Source organism: Furipterus horrens, unplaced genomic scaffold (genome assembly GCF_987537825.1).
Source record: "Furipterus horrens unplaced genomic scaffold, mFurHor1.1.pri manual_scaffold_9, whole genome shotgun sequence".
Taxonomy (NCBI): domain Eukaryota; kingdom Metazoa; phylum Chordata; class Mammalia; order Chiroptera; family Furipteridae; genus Furipterus; species Furipterus horrens.
Genome location: NW_028327179.1, coordinates 56,157,522 through 56,170,174, shown reverse-complemented (window position 1 = coordinate 56,170,174; position 12,653 = coordinate 56,157,522).

Below are 12,653 nucleotides of genomic sequence, written 5' to 3'. Positions count from 1 at the left end.
CTGTAGATATCAATTAAATTCATTTGATCTGGTGTGGCATTTAAGGCTGCTTTCTTCTTGTTTATTTTCTGTCTGAAAGATCGATTCATTGGAGTCAATGGGGAGGGGGTTAAAATCCCCAACTATGACTGTATTACTGTTCATATTTTCTTCTATGCCCATTAAGACTGGCTTTACATGTTTAGGTGCTCCTATGTTGAATGCATAAGTGTTTACTAGGATTATATCCTCTTGTTGGAGTGTTCCCTTTAACATTATGTAGCATTCCTCCTTGTCCCTTACTGTAGCCTTGGTTTTAAAGTTTATTTTGTCAGATATAAGTATTGCTACCTCACCTTTTTTCTTTTCCATTTTCCTGAAATCTTTTTCAATACCTTTATTTTTAGTCTGTGTGTATCTTTTGCTTTTAGGTGGGTCTCAGAGACAGCATATGTATAGGTTTTTTAAAGTATATTTTATTGATTATGTTGTTACAGTTGTCCCAATTTCTTTTCCACTTGCTCCCCTCTGCCCAGTACCCACCTTCCCTTCAGCAAACCCAACCCTTGAGTTCATGTCCATGAGTCATACATATAAGTTCTTTGGTCACCCTTTCCTATATTATTCTTAACTTCCCCATGTCTAGTTTTTACCAAACAATTATGCTTCTTAATCCCTGCACCATTTCCCCATTTTTCCCCCTTCCCCTCCCAGCTGATAACCCTCCAAATGATCCCCATACCTATGATTCTGTTCCTATTCTGGTTTGCTTAGTTGGATTTTGTTTTTATTTTTTAGATTTAGCTGTTGATAGTTGTGAGTTTGTTGTCATTATAATGTTCAGAATTTTTATTTTTTCTTAAGTCCCTTTGACATTTCATATAATAATGGCTTGGTGATGATGAGCTCCCTTAGCTTTACCTTGTCTAGGAAGCACTTTATCTGCCCTTTTATTCTAAATTGATAGCTTTACTGGATAGAGTAATCTTGGTTGTAAGTCCTTGCTTTTCATCACCTGGAATACTTCTTGCCAGTCCCTTCTTGCCTGCAAATTTTCTCTTGAGAAATCAGCTGATAGTCTTATAGTCACACCTTTGTAGGAAACTTTGCTTTTCTCTTGCTGCTTTTAAGACTCTCTCTTTATCTTTAACCTTCAGCATTTTAATTATGTTTCTTGGTGTGGTCCTTTTTGGGTCTAGCTTGTTTGGGACTCTGTGCTTCCTGGACTTGTATGTCTATTTCCTTCACCAAATTTGGAGAATTTTTCTTATTTTCTCACATAAATTTTCAATTTCTTGCTCTTCCTTTTCTCCTTTTGGTACCTCTATGGTTCAAATGTTGGCATGTTTAAAGTTGTCCCAGAAGTTCCTAAACCTCTCCTCATATTTTTCAATTCTTGTTTCCTCATTCTGTACCGATTGACTGTTTTTTTCTTCCTTGTGTTACAAATCATTGATTTGAACCCTGGTTTCCTTCCCTTCTCCATTGGTTTTGTGTGGATTTTTCTTTGTTTCATTTAGCATAGCTTTCACTGCTTCCCTTATGCATTTGCCATACTTAAGCATATCTGTCAAGCCTGTGAGCATCTTTATCACCAGTGTTTTGAACTTTGCATCTCTTACATTGACTATCTCCTCATCACTTAGTTATCCCACTGGAAACTTGACTAATTCCCCCTTTTGGGCCATACTTCCCTGTCTCCTCATCTTGACAGGCTCTTGCTTTTGTTTGCCTTTGTGTCTTAGGTGGAGCTGTTGCTCCTGTTACATTGTAAGGAGCAGAGTCTTAGGTATTTTTCAATAGTTGGTGACTCATTTCACCACGTTGTGGTGCTGTTTGTGAGGGATGGGTCTGAGAGTGAACAGTACCACTTGCTCAGTACTTGCCCCTTTTCCAGGCACTTCTCCCTCTTTGTATGGGACTGGTGCCTCTCTAGCTGTTGCCCTGGCTGTCATTCCCAGAATAGGTGGGTCTGTGGATGTTCTAGGACTGTGGGAGCCCTTTAAAAAAGTGGTCTCTGCTGAGATATTGGCAGTTTCTTCCTCCACTCCGACCCCCACTGGTTTGCACAGTGAAAAGCAATGAGGCTTTATTTTCCCTGACGCTGGGACCATGAGCTGCATGATCTGGTCTGGTGCTGGGAGTGCTCCCCAGGTGTCCCTCCTGACTTCTTAAAATGTGTGACTGAGCTTTCCACTGGCCTGCCCTGCCACTGCATCTGCTGCCATCACACTGTATTCTCTCTGTCTTGGTTCCACTCCTCCTACCTTTCTGGATGAGTAATTCTTCTTTATATCTTTGTTTGTTGAACTTCCATGCAGCTCAATTTTCTAGAACTTCTGGTTCTCTCTAGTTTTGAGGTAGTTGTATTTCTTCTTAGTTGTAGAGGGAGACACAGTGTGTCTTTCTACTCCTCCATCTTGGCCGGAAGTATATATATGTTTGTTTGTTTTTTAATCTATTGAGCCACTCTTGTCTTTTGATTGGAGCATTTAAACCATTTACCTTGAAAGTGATTATTGAATCCAGAAACACCAATTCAAAAGAACCTATGCACATTTATGTTTATAGCAGCACTATTTACAATAGCCAAGTGTTGGAAACAGCTTAAGTGCCCATTAGAGGATGAGTGGATCACAAAACTGTGGTACATTTATACAATGGAATATTATGCAACAGAAATAAAGAAAGAACTCCTACCTTTTGTGACAATATGGATGGAACTGGAGTGTTATGATTAGTGAAATAAGACAGGCAGAGCCCTGGCTGCTGTGGGTCAGTGGATTGAGCATTGGCCTATGAGTCAAATTTCACTGGTTTGATTCCAAGTCAGGGCACATGACTAGGTTGCACATCAGGTCCCCAGTTGGGGGCACGAGTGAGAGGCAACCACAGAGTGATGTTTCTGTTCCTCTCTTTCTCCTTTCCCCTCTCTATAAAAATAAATAAATAAATAAACATACAAACAAATAAATAAATAATAATTTTTAAATATGTGTTTTAATTTAAAAAAAAAGGACAGGCAGAATAAGACAAATACCATATAATCTTACCTAATACAGGAAACTAATTAACAAAACAAATAAACAAACAGTACCAGAGGCATGTAAACAAGGAACAGACTGACAGTGACCAGAGGAGAGGGGGAGGGGGAGGGGGAAGAAGGGGGAAAAAAGGGAAAGGAATTAATCAAGGAACTGATATAAATGGCCCATGGACATGGGCAACAGGGTGGGAATTGACTGTGGGAGAGGGGAGAGGTAGGCGGGGCAGGGGAGAGCAATGGGGGAAATAATGGGTCAACTGTAATAGAAAAACAATTAAAAATAAAATAAAAATAAATTAAATGAAGGGATTATTGATAGATACATATTTATTGCCATTTTATTTTTTAACTATTTTCCTCTGGTTTTTTTTCTTTCTTTCGTTTTTTTTCCTGATAAAGCAAGCCTTTAACATTTGTTGCAAGATTGATTTGGTCTTAACAAATTCCTTTAGCTTTTTCTTGTCTGGGAAGTTCTTTATTTCTCCTTCAATTTTTAATGATAGCCTTACTGGGTAAATTACTCTTCATTGTGTGTCCTTGCTTTTCATCACCTTGAATATTAATGTCAGTCCTTTCTGGCCTGAATCATTTCTGTGAGGAATCATATGACAGTTTAATGGGAGCTCCATTGTTGGTAACTAATTGCTTTATTATTGCAGTTTTTAAGATTCTCTCAGTGTCTTTAAACCTTGTCATTTTAATTATGATATGCCAAGTCTGAGCCTCTTTGGGTCCATCATTTTTGGGGACTCTCTGCACTTCCTGCACTTGTATGTCTTTTGACTTCATTGGATTAGGGAAGATTTCAGTCATTATTTCTTCAAATATGTTCTTGATTCCTTGCTCATTCTTTTCTCCACCTGATATTCCCATTATGTGTATATTGTTATGCTTAATGTTTTCCCAAAGGTTTTTTAATCCTTCTCATTTTTAAAAATTCTTTTTCTTTTTTGCTGCTCTTCTTGGGTGTTTTGTTCTACCTTGTCTTCCAAACTGTTGATTTGAACCCCTGCCTCTCCTACCTATTGTTTATTCCTTCCACTGTATTATTAATTTCAGATATTGGATTCTTTATGTCTGACATTTGTTTTTTATTGTTTCTATGTCTTTTTCCATGCTGTTGAATATCCTTATAATCATTACTCAAACTTTCTATCTGATAAATGCTTGCATCCATTTCATTCAGTTATTTTTCTGGAGAGTTCTCTTGTTCTATCATTTGGGGCCTGTTTCTTTGTCTTCCCGTTTTAGTTGCCTCTTTTAAAAAAAAATATTTTCTATTATTACCTTTTATTATTATTATTATTTAGATTTTATTTATTTACTTTCAGAGTGAGGGGAAAGGAGGGAGAAAGAGAGCAAAACATTAATGTGTGCTTGCCTCTCACGTGCCCCCAACTGGGGACCTGGCATGCAACCCAGGCATGTGCTCTGACTGGGAATCGAACCAGTGACACTTGGTTCACAGGCTGATGCTCAATCCACTGAGCCACAGAAGCCAGGTTGACTGCCTCTTTGTGTTTGTTTCTATGTATTAGGAAGACCTGCAAAGTCTCTGGTATGGTCCTGTGTCAGACACTGCCTGTGACTGGTCTTGAGGACTTATTTGGAGCTATCAGCAACAACTGCTTATGGCTCCCTCTGCTGGGCCTGGGTGTGTTCAGAAAGAACCAGATACACACCAAGGCCTGCTTATTCCAGCTCCAGGCCTGGGGGAGGGTTAGCCAAAATCTCAAAACTCCCAGAGATCTGCTTCCACCAGAGGGTCTCTGTTAGTCTTAAACAGTGAAAATGCGTCCAGCCGTACTCCTCAGCAGCCTGGCTTAAGCACACAGAGTGGTGTGAGAAGGGTTCCTACAGGAGGGGCTATTGCTTCCCCATAGGCTGATGCCACATGGAGGTAAGACTCTGCCTAAGATGGCTTCTGCAACATGGGGAATGACTCACCACAGGGATCCTGGTGGCTTATCCTTCAGCTCTCCCCTTACTCACCAACCCTAGATTCTCCTCAAGTGTCTCCAGTCTGCTCTGCCTTACTTCTGCCAGAGCTCAGGGTAAGTGGCTGCAAATAAAATTTTATGTGTTGGCCCTTTAATTGGTTCTCTGTTTCTTCAGATGTCTCTCCCTGGTGGACAGAAAACCTGCTGCTATATGTTATTTGGGTTCCTTTCCCAGTTTGATGCTGTAGCCTGGGGAGCCCAGCTTGGAGTTTAGACCCCTCACTTCTCAGAAGGAAGTCCCCAGGCACCCTTGAGCACTTCAGCTACCACCTATGGGAATCCAGACAGATGTCTCATACCTCCACGCTTCCTACCAATCTTGTTGTGGTGATATGTTTCTTCCACATTTCCTTGGTTATAAGGCTTTTCTCCAGCTAGTGTTCAGTTTGTTATTCAGGGTGATTTTTCTATAATTTAGTTATTATTCCAGTTTGGCCCTGGGAGGAGGTTAGTATAGCTTCCTCCTACTTTGCCATCATCTTGGAGCTCATGAACTTTTTTACTTAGAACAACATTAGCTGCATCTCATAAATTTTGGTATGTCTTAATTTCCATTTTCATTTCTTTCTCAACTTTAAAAAATTTCTGTGTTGATTTTTTTTTTTACCTATTGGTTGTTCAGTCGTTATTTAATCTTCACATATTTATGAACTTTTCAGTTTTCTTCTTGTAATTAATTTCTAGTGTCATACCATTGTGGTTGGAAAAAATGCTTGATGTGATTTCAATATACCTAAATTTACTGAGATTTGTTTTGTGGCCTAACATATGTGTATTCTGGTGCTGTTAAATACTCTGTAAATTTCTTTTCAGTGTAACTGGTCTAATATGTAGTTTAAATGTAATATTTTCTTACAGATTGTTTTCCCTAAATAGTATATCTATTATTGAAAGTGGGATATTGAAGCTCCCTACTATTATATTGCTGTCTCTTTCTTGCTTCTGCTTGGTTAACATTTGCTTTGTACACTTAGATGCTCCTAGGTTGGATACCTAAATATTTGCAAATTTTTATCTTCTTGTTAGATTGACCCCTTCATCATTATATAATTACCTTTTTATCTCATTACTATTTTTGACTTAAAGTTCAATTTGTCTGATATAAATTTAGCTACCCCTGCTTTTCTTTGTTTCCCATTTGCATGGAATATATGTTTATATCCCTCAAATTTTGTTCTGTTGTATTTTTAAAGCTGAAGTGAGTCTCTTGAAGATACCATATAGTTGAATCTTGGTTTTATAAATCAAATCAGTCACCATATTTCTTTTCATTGTGTAATTTAGCCCATTTAAATTTAAAGTTATTATTGATTGGTGTAAACTTACTATTGCCCCTTTGTTAATTGTTTTGTAATTCTCTTATTCTTTTCATCTTTTCTTGATACTTCATTTGTGATTTGATGATTTTCTGTAGTCATGTGCTTAAATTTCTTCTATTTATCTTTTGTGTATCTACTATAGGCTTTTTGCTTTGCAGTTATTATGAGGTTTATATAAAACATTTTATATTTATAACAGTCTGTTTTAAGCTGATGATAACTTCACATGCATACATTTTAACTCTTACTTCCCACATTTTATGTGTTCAATGTCACAATTTATATCTTTTTACCTTATGTATCCATTAACAAATTATTATAGTTTAGTTATTTTAAGTACTTATATCTTTTAACCTTTATGCTAGATTTATGTGATTTACATACAATTACATTACAAAATTCTGAAGTTAAGTATATATTTACTTTTATCTATGAGATTTATACTTTCATGTTTTCCTGTTACTTTCTTTTCAGCTCAAAGAACTCTCTTAAATATTTCTTTCTAATACTTTTTAATCCTTACCCAAAGACTTTTATTCTATTGATTTTAGAGAGAAAGAAAATTTTGAAGGGAGAGAGAAACGTTGATGTGATAGCAATCAAATCCACAACCTACATGTGTGCGTGGACTGGGAATCAAACCCGCAACCTTTCAGTTATGGGATGACATTCCGAACAACTGAGCCTCACCAGCCCAGACCCTTTAACATTTGTTGTAAGGCCAGCCTACTGGGGATAAACTCCTTTAGCCTTATTTGGAAAACTCTTTATCTCTCCTTCAATTCTGAATGACAACTTTCCCAGGTAGAATATTTTTCAGCACTTTGAATACATTATGCCTTTTTCTTCTGATTTTCAAAGTTTCTGCTTAAAATATACTGATGGTTTTATTGAGGTTTCATGTAGACAACAAGTATTTTCTCTTGCTGCTTTTAAAATTCCCTTCCTTAAGTTTAACTTTTGTCAGTTTCATTATATGTCTTGGCGTAGGCTTTTTGTATTTATCTTTTTGGAACCCTCTGGGCTTCTTGAACCTGAATGTCTGTTTCTTTTTCCAGGTTAGTGAAGTTTTAAGTCATTATTTTTTGAATGATCTTTCTTCTGCCCCTTTATCTCTGCTTGTTCTTCTGAGACACCTATAATGCACATACTATTATGCTTGGTGCTATTTCCAATCTGTTATCTTCACTTTTTTCATTTTTTTTCTTTTTTTCTCCTTTCATTGGATGAATTTCACTAGCCTATCTTCAAGTTTGCTGATTCTTTCTTCTGCTTGATCTAGTCTATTGTTAAACCCATCTATTGAATTTTTCAGTTTAGTTATTGTATTCCTCAACTTTGTAATTTCTGTTTGATACTTTTATATATTATATCCCTTTGTTAAAATTATACTTTTTCATGCATGATTCACCTGACTTTAGTGAGCACTTTATGACCATTATTTTCAACTTTTTTTTCAAGTAAATCACTTATCTCTGTTTTATTAAGACCTGTTTCTTAAGTTTTATCTCTGTGTCTATTTTTTACTTTCATTAACATGAAAAATGTTTTCATTAATTTCATGCCTGATGGAATGAGATTATTGGAAGGAGAAGACAACAATAGTACAATTAGTTATTCTACCAATATATACTATGAGAGAAAGAATACAATTTCTAGCAAATAATCATGGAACTACCAAGTTGCCCACTGACTTATATGCAAGCTCTTGCCTCACTAGAACATCTCTACCACTCTCTCCTATTTTAGTCATGTCAGAACCTGTTTAGCAGAGTCTATCTCTCAGAAAGTAACAATATGGTAATTTAGTGTGGCTGGTGGTAGTTGGCTGAACTAAAAAAATGTAATCTTACAAGTCTGAATTAAGTGGTATAGAGATAGACAGAAAGAGTTTGAGTTGCAGATACATTAAAAGACAAACTGCATTTTTATTCATATCAGTCTCCACAGCTCACCAATATGATCTGGAGATGTTATTGTGATTTTTATTTTCTTTCCTATAGAGCAGTGAAATACACAGTTGTCCATGATTACTCAGGAGAACACTAAAGAACCAAGCAACATAAGTTTTCTCAGATTCAAATCTCTGGAGGGTCCTGTTGAGTCTACAATGTGATAATTATTATAAATACCCAGCAAATAAAACACCAATAAGAACAACAAACTTATAGAGAGTATTAGAGCATGGAAATGGGAATAGGAAGACATACAGCCATGGAATAAACCTGCTATATAGTAGGGACTGGGCAAGAAGGTTTGAAAATTAGATCAACTTCTAGTTTAAGCTTTGACAAGTAAAGCACATGGAAGTCACTACATTCATCTTCCAAACTAGAAAAATACTAACAAACTAAAACTCAATGACTTTAGACTCATTATAGAACTAAGATCACAGAGCAAACTGCCACTCTGAAATCTGGAGAGACAGATGAAAACAGAGAATCACATCTGATGCCAGCTTACTGATTATGTGCAAATAAGAACACAAAAATTATTTAATGCATTGCTGGAAGCTGAACTTGGACTAGCTTGAAATTTAAAAATTCTTGGGAGTCATCCTCCCAAACTTCCATAGACTTTAACTCCATGATCTTCCAAAATTTCTCAAATAAAGTTTACACAAGATTGAGTAGATTAACAACTAAAGGAGAGCAGCAAAGACAATGGATCTCTGGTAGTCTTGAACAGACTGCCTAGGCCCAGACTAGGACATGATCTGATGTCACCAGAGACAGAACCAGAAAGTAAAGACAGTGCACCTCTAAAACAAAACACAAGACATGGTGGTTGGAGTGATAGTGAGCTAGGTGGAGGTTAGGAACCACCAAAAAGTGACACAACAACAACCAAAATCCAAGTACAAGCAGACAGCACAAACACACAGCATAAATGGCATCCCAAGAGCATCAAGTTCAGGAGATCAAAAAGATTACACCACTGAATCCCACAGGTCTTCTACCACAGTATCACAACATGAAGACAGGAAGTCAAAGCAGACCAACCTAAGAAGGAGAAACAAACAAGAAGAGTCACAAAAATGGGGAGACAAAGAAACAACCCCCCATCAAGAGAAAAGGAGGAATCCCCAGAGGGTAATAAGTGAAATAGAGGTAAGCATACTATTAGTCATGGAATTCAAAGGGATGGTTGTAAGGAAGCTCAATGAGTTCAGTGAGCTCAAAGAATACTGCAAAGAACTCCAGGGAAACTATGAAGAACTCCAAGGAAGCTACAAGGAACTTACTGAGAATTATACCAGCATGAAAAAGGTCATCAAAACTATCAATAAGGTAATCAAAACAGTCTGGTACTGGCATAAAAACAGACATATAAATCAATGGAACAGAATAGAGCCCAGAAATAAACCCAGGTTCATATGGTCAACTAATATTTGACAAAGGGGGAAAGAACATCAAATGGAGTGAAAAGAGCCTCTTCAACAAATGGTGTTGGCAGAACTGGACAGGGACATGCAAAAAAATAAAACTAGACCACCAACTTACACCATACACCAGAATAAACTCAAGATTGACCAAAGACTTAAATGTAAGCTGTGACACCATAAAAGTCCAGAGGAAAAGATAGGCAGTAAAATTTCTGATATCCCACATAGCAATATTTTCACTGATATATCTCCTAAGGCACAGGGAATAAAGGAAAGAATAAACAAATGGGACTACATCAAACTAAAGAGTTTTTGCTCAGCAAAAGAAAACATCAGCAAGATGAAAAGGGAACCAACTGTATGGTAAAATATATTTGCCAATGATGCCTCAGACAAGGGATTGATCTCCAAAATATTTAAAGAACTCATACGACTCAACACCAAGAAGACAGACAACCCAATTAAAAAATGGGCAAAGGACCTGGACAAACACTTCTCCAACGAAGACATACAGAGGGCCCATAGACATCACTAGCCATCAGAGAGATGCAAATAAAGACCACAATGAGATACCACCTCACACCAGTCAGAATGGCCATCATCAACAAATCAACAAACAACTTGTGCTGGAGAGGATGCGGAGAAATGGGAACCCTGGTGCATTGCTGGTGGGAATGCAGACTGGTGCAGCCACTATGGAAAAGAGTTTGTAATTTCTTCAAGAAACTAAAAATGGAACTGCCTTTTGAACCAGCAATTCCATTGCTAGGATTATATCCGAAAAATCCTGAAACACCAATTCAAAAGAACCTATGCACTCCAATGTTCATAGCAGCACTATTTACAATAACCAAGTGCTGGAAACAACCTAAATGCCCATCTGTAGATGAGTGGATCAAAAAACTGTGGTACATTTACACAACGGAGTACTATGTAGCAGAAAGAAATAAGGAACTTCTATCATTTGCAACAACATGGATGGAACTAGAGAGAATTATGCTTAGTGAAATAAGCCAGGCAACGAAAGAAAAATACCTTATGCTGTCACCTATTACAGGAAACTAATGAACAACACAAACAAATGAGCAAAATTGAACCAGAGCTATGTAAACAAGAAGTAGACTAACAGTAACAAAGGGGGAGGTGGGAGGGAGAGAAGGGGGTAAGAAGGGGAAGGGTCAAGTCAAAAAACATGTATAAATGAACCACAGACATGGGCAACTGAGTGGGAACTGAATGTGGGGGAAGGGAGGGAAAGGGTGCAGGGAAGCAAGAGGGGGAAAAAGTGAGACAACTGTAATGGAAAAACAAAAAAAATTTTTAAGGGGGGAAAAATGAAAATATGAAGAATGGAAATGCCAGTTCAGTGAATATTAGGACAAAGATTTTCCTTCACATTGTATATTTTTCTCCCTATTTGATCCCTTTAGAGTTCGGCATTCTAAACAAGTAAGTAATGACATAAGTTTCTTTGCATAAAACTAATAAGACCAGTTGTTAATAGAGGTTCCTTTTTTTTTTTTTTTTTTTTTTTTTTGACCAAGGCTTTGACGGGAATGTCAAGCCTAAGGGAGATATAATTGGGCTCAGGTTGTTACCTAAAAGCCCTGAGGATCTGGGGTTGACTTTCAAAGATAATAAAAGCCTGCAAGATAAAAGGCGTGGTACCATGGTTGGTTGTGCGGTCCACAGCAATCTTTCCAGGGAAGGAACGAAGGTTGTTTTCCTGAAAGATGGCTAGAAGGGACCTTAAGGCACAATGAAAAACCAGAAAGACTTGGAAAGGACAGGTGTGTACAGGCAAGGATGAATGCCAGGTATGTGGCTCAGCTTCTGTGCCCTGAAGAGCAGACTGAGGGTCACCCTAAATGTTCCTTACGTAAGTTCCAGCAAAGCAGAACTAAAGATCATAAGTGATCATTTGCTGCTCTTGTTATGTTTATGCAAACAAACAGGATAAATTAAAAATGGACTTAATGTAGTCCCTTTAAAGACAAGGAGGGTAATCTCAGGGAGAAAAATCATTATTCAAGGAAAATCACAATGATCAGTAGTAGACTATAAAGTAGGGCAACTAATCATCTTAAAAGTTTCCTCTCATTTAAAATATGGTTTCACTTGAAAATTAAACCATGTCTGTGATATCATCAAAGATATTCAAGTTGCAGGCACGTAGAATGTCAAGTGCCTTAACTGAATGTCTTCCCAATAAGACAGTTGTACAGATTTAGAGACTTGTTTGTGGGTTATGTTACATAAATTAACATGTGTTTTCTGTTTTCAAAGGGCATAAGCCTATGACCGCATTACCTGAGTGATTGTCTGTACGCATAAGCCTCACTTAATCCTCTCTGCAGTGTTGCCTCCTGAGACTGAACGGTTTGGCTGAACTAAATGGCTGGGTTGGTGAAGAATGGGGTGGTCTGTGGGCTTCACTTTAAAACTGGTTTCTCTTTTCTATCCTAATGGCTTGGACAGAAAGGGCCCAGAAGTCTGAGAGGGGGGAAACCTAAACTATTTCCCTCAGCCCAAACTAAGTATATGGGCAAAAGGGTTTTGGACAGGGGAGATGTGCCTGGCACACCTTCCTCCAAAGAAGCCCTTTTTCTCTTTCTTTTTTTTTTTTTTTCTCCTAATGTGGAACTTTGAAAAATTAATCCCTGCCTTTCGTCATCTAGTAGTTATGGATTGAATCATGTCTTTTAACCCTTTTCGCCAAATCTGTTGCCTTTAGAACACAACAAGAATGCCAGGCTGTTAAACCAAGCACACCGTTGTCCGGAGACAGCCAACTGACCTGGAGTCTGCACGATCCTTCCCCATGTCGGAAGGCCACCCTCCCCTCCACACCCCCGCTATTATTAGGGATTTCTGGACCCAAGGGTAGGTAGGACGACGACCATGTCCAGCTTGAAGCGCAGCTA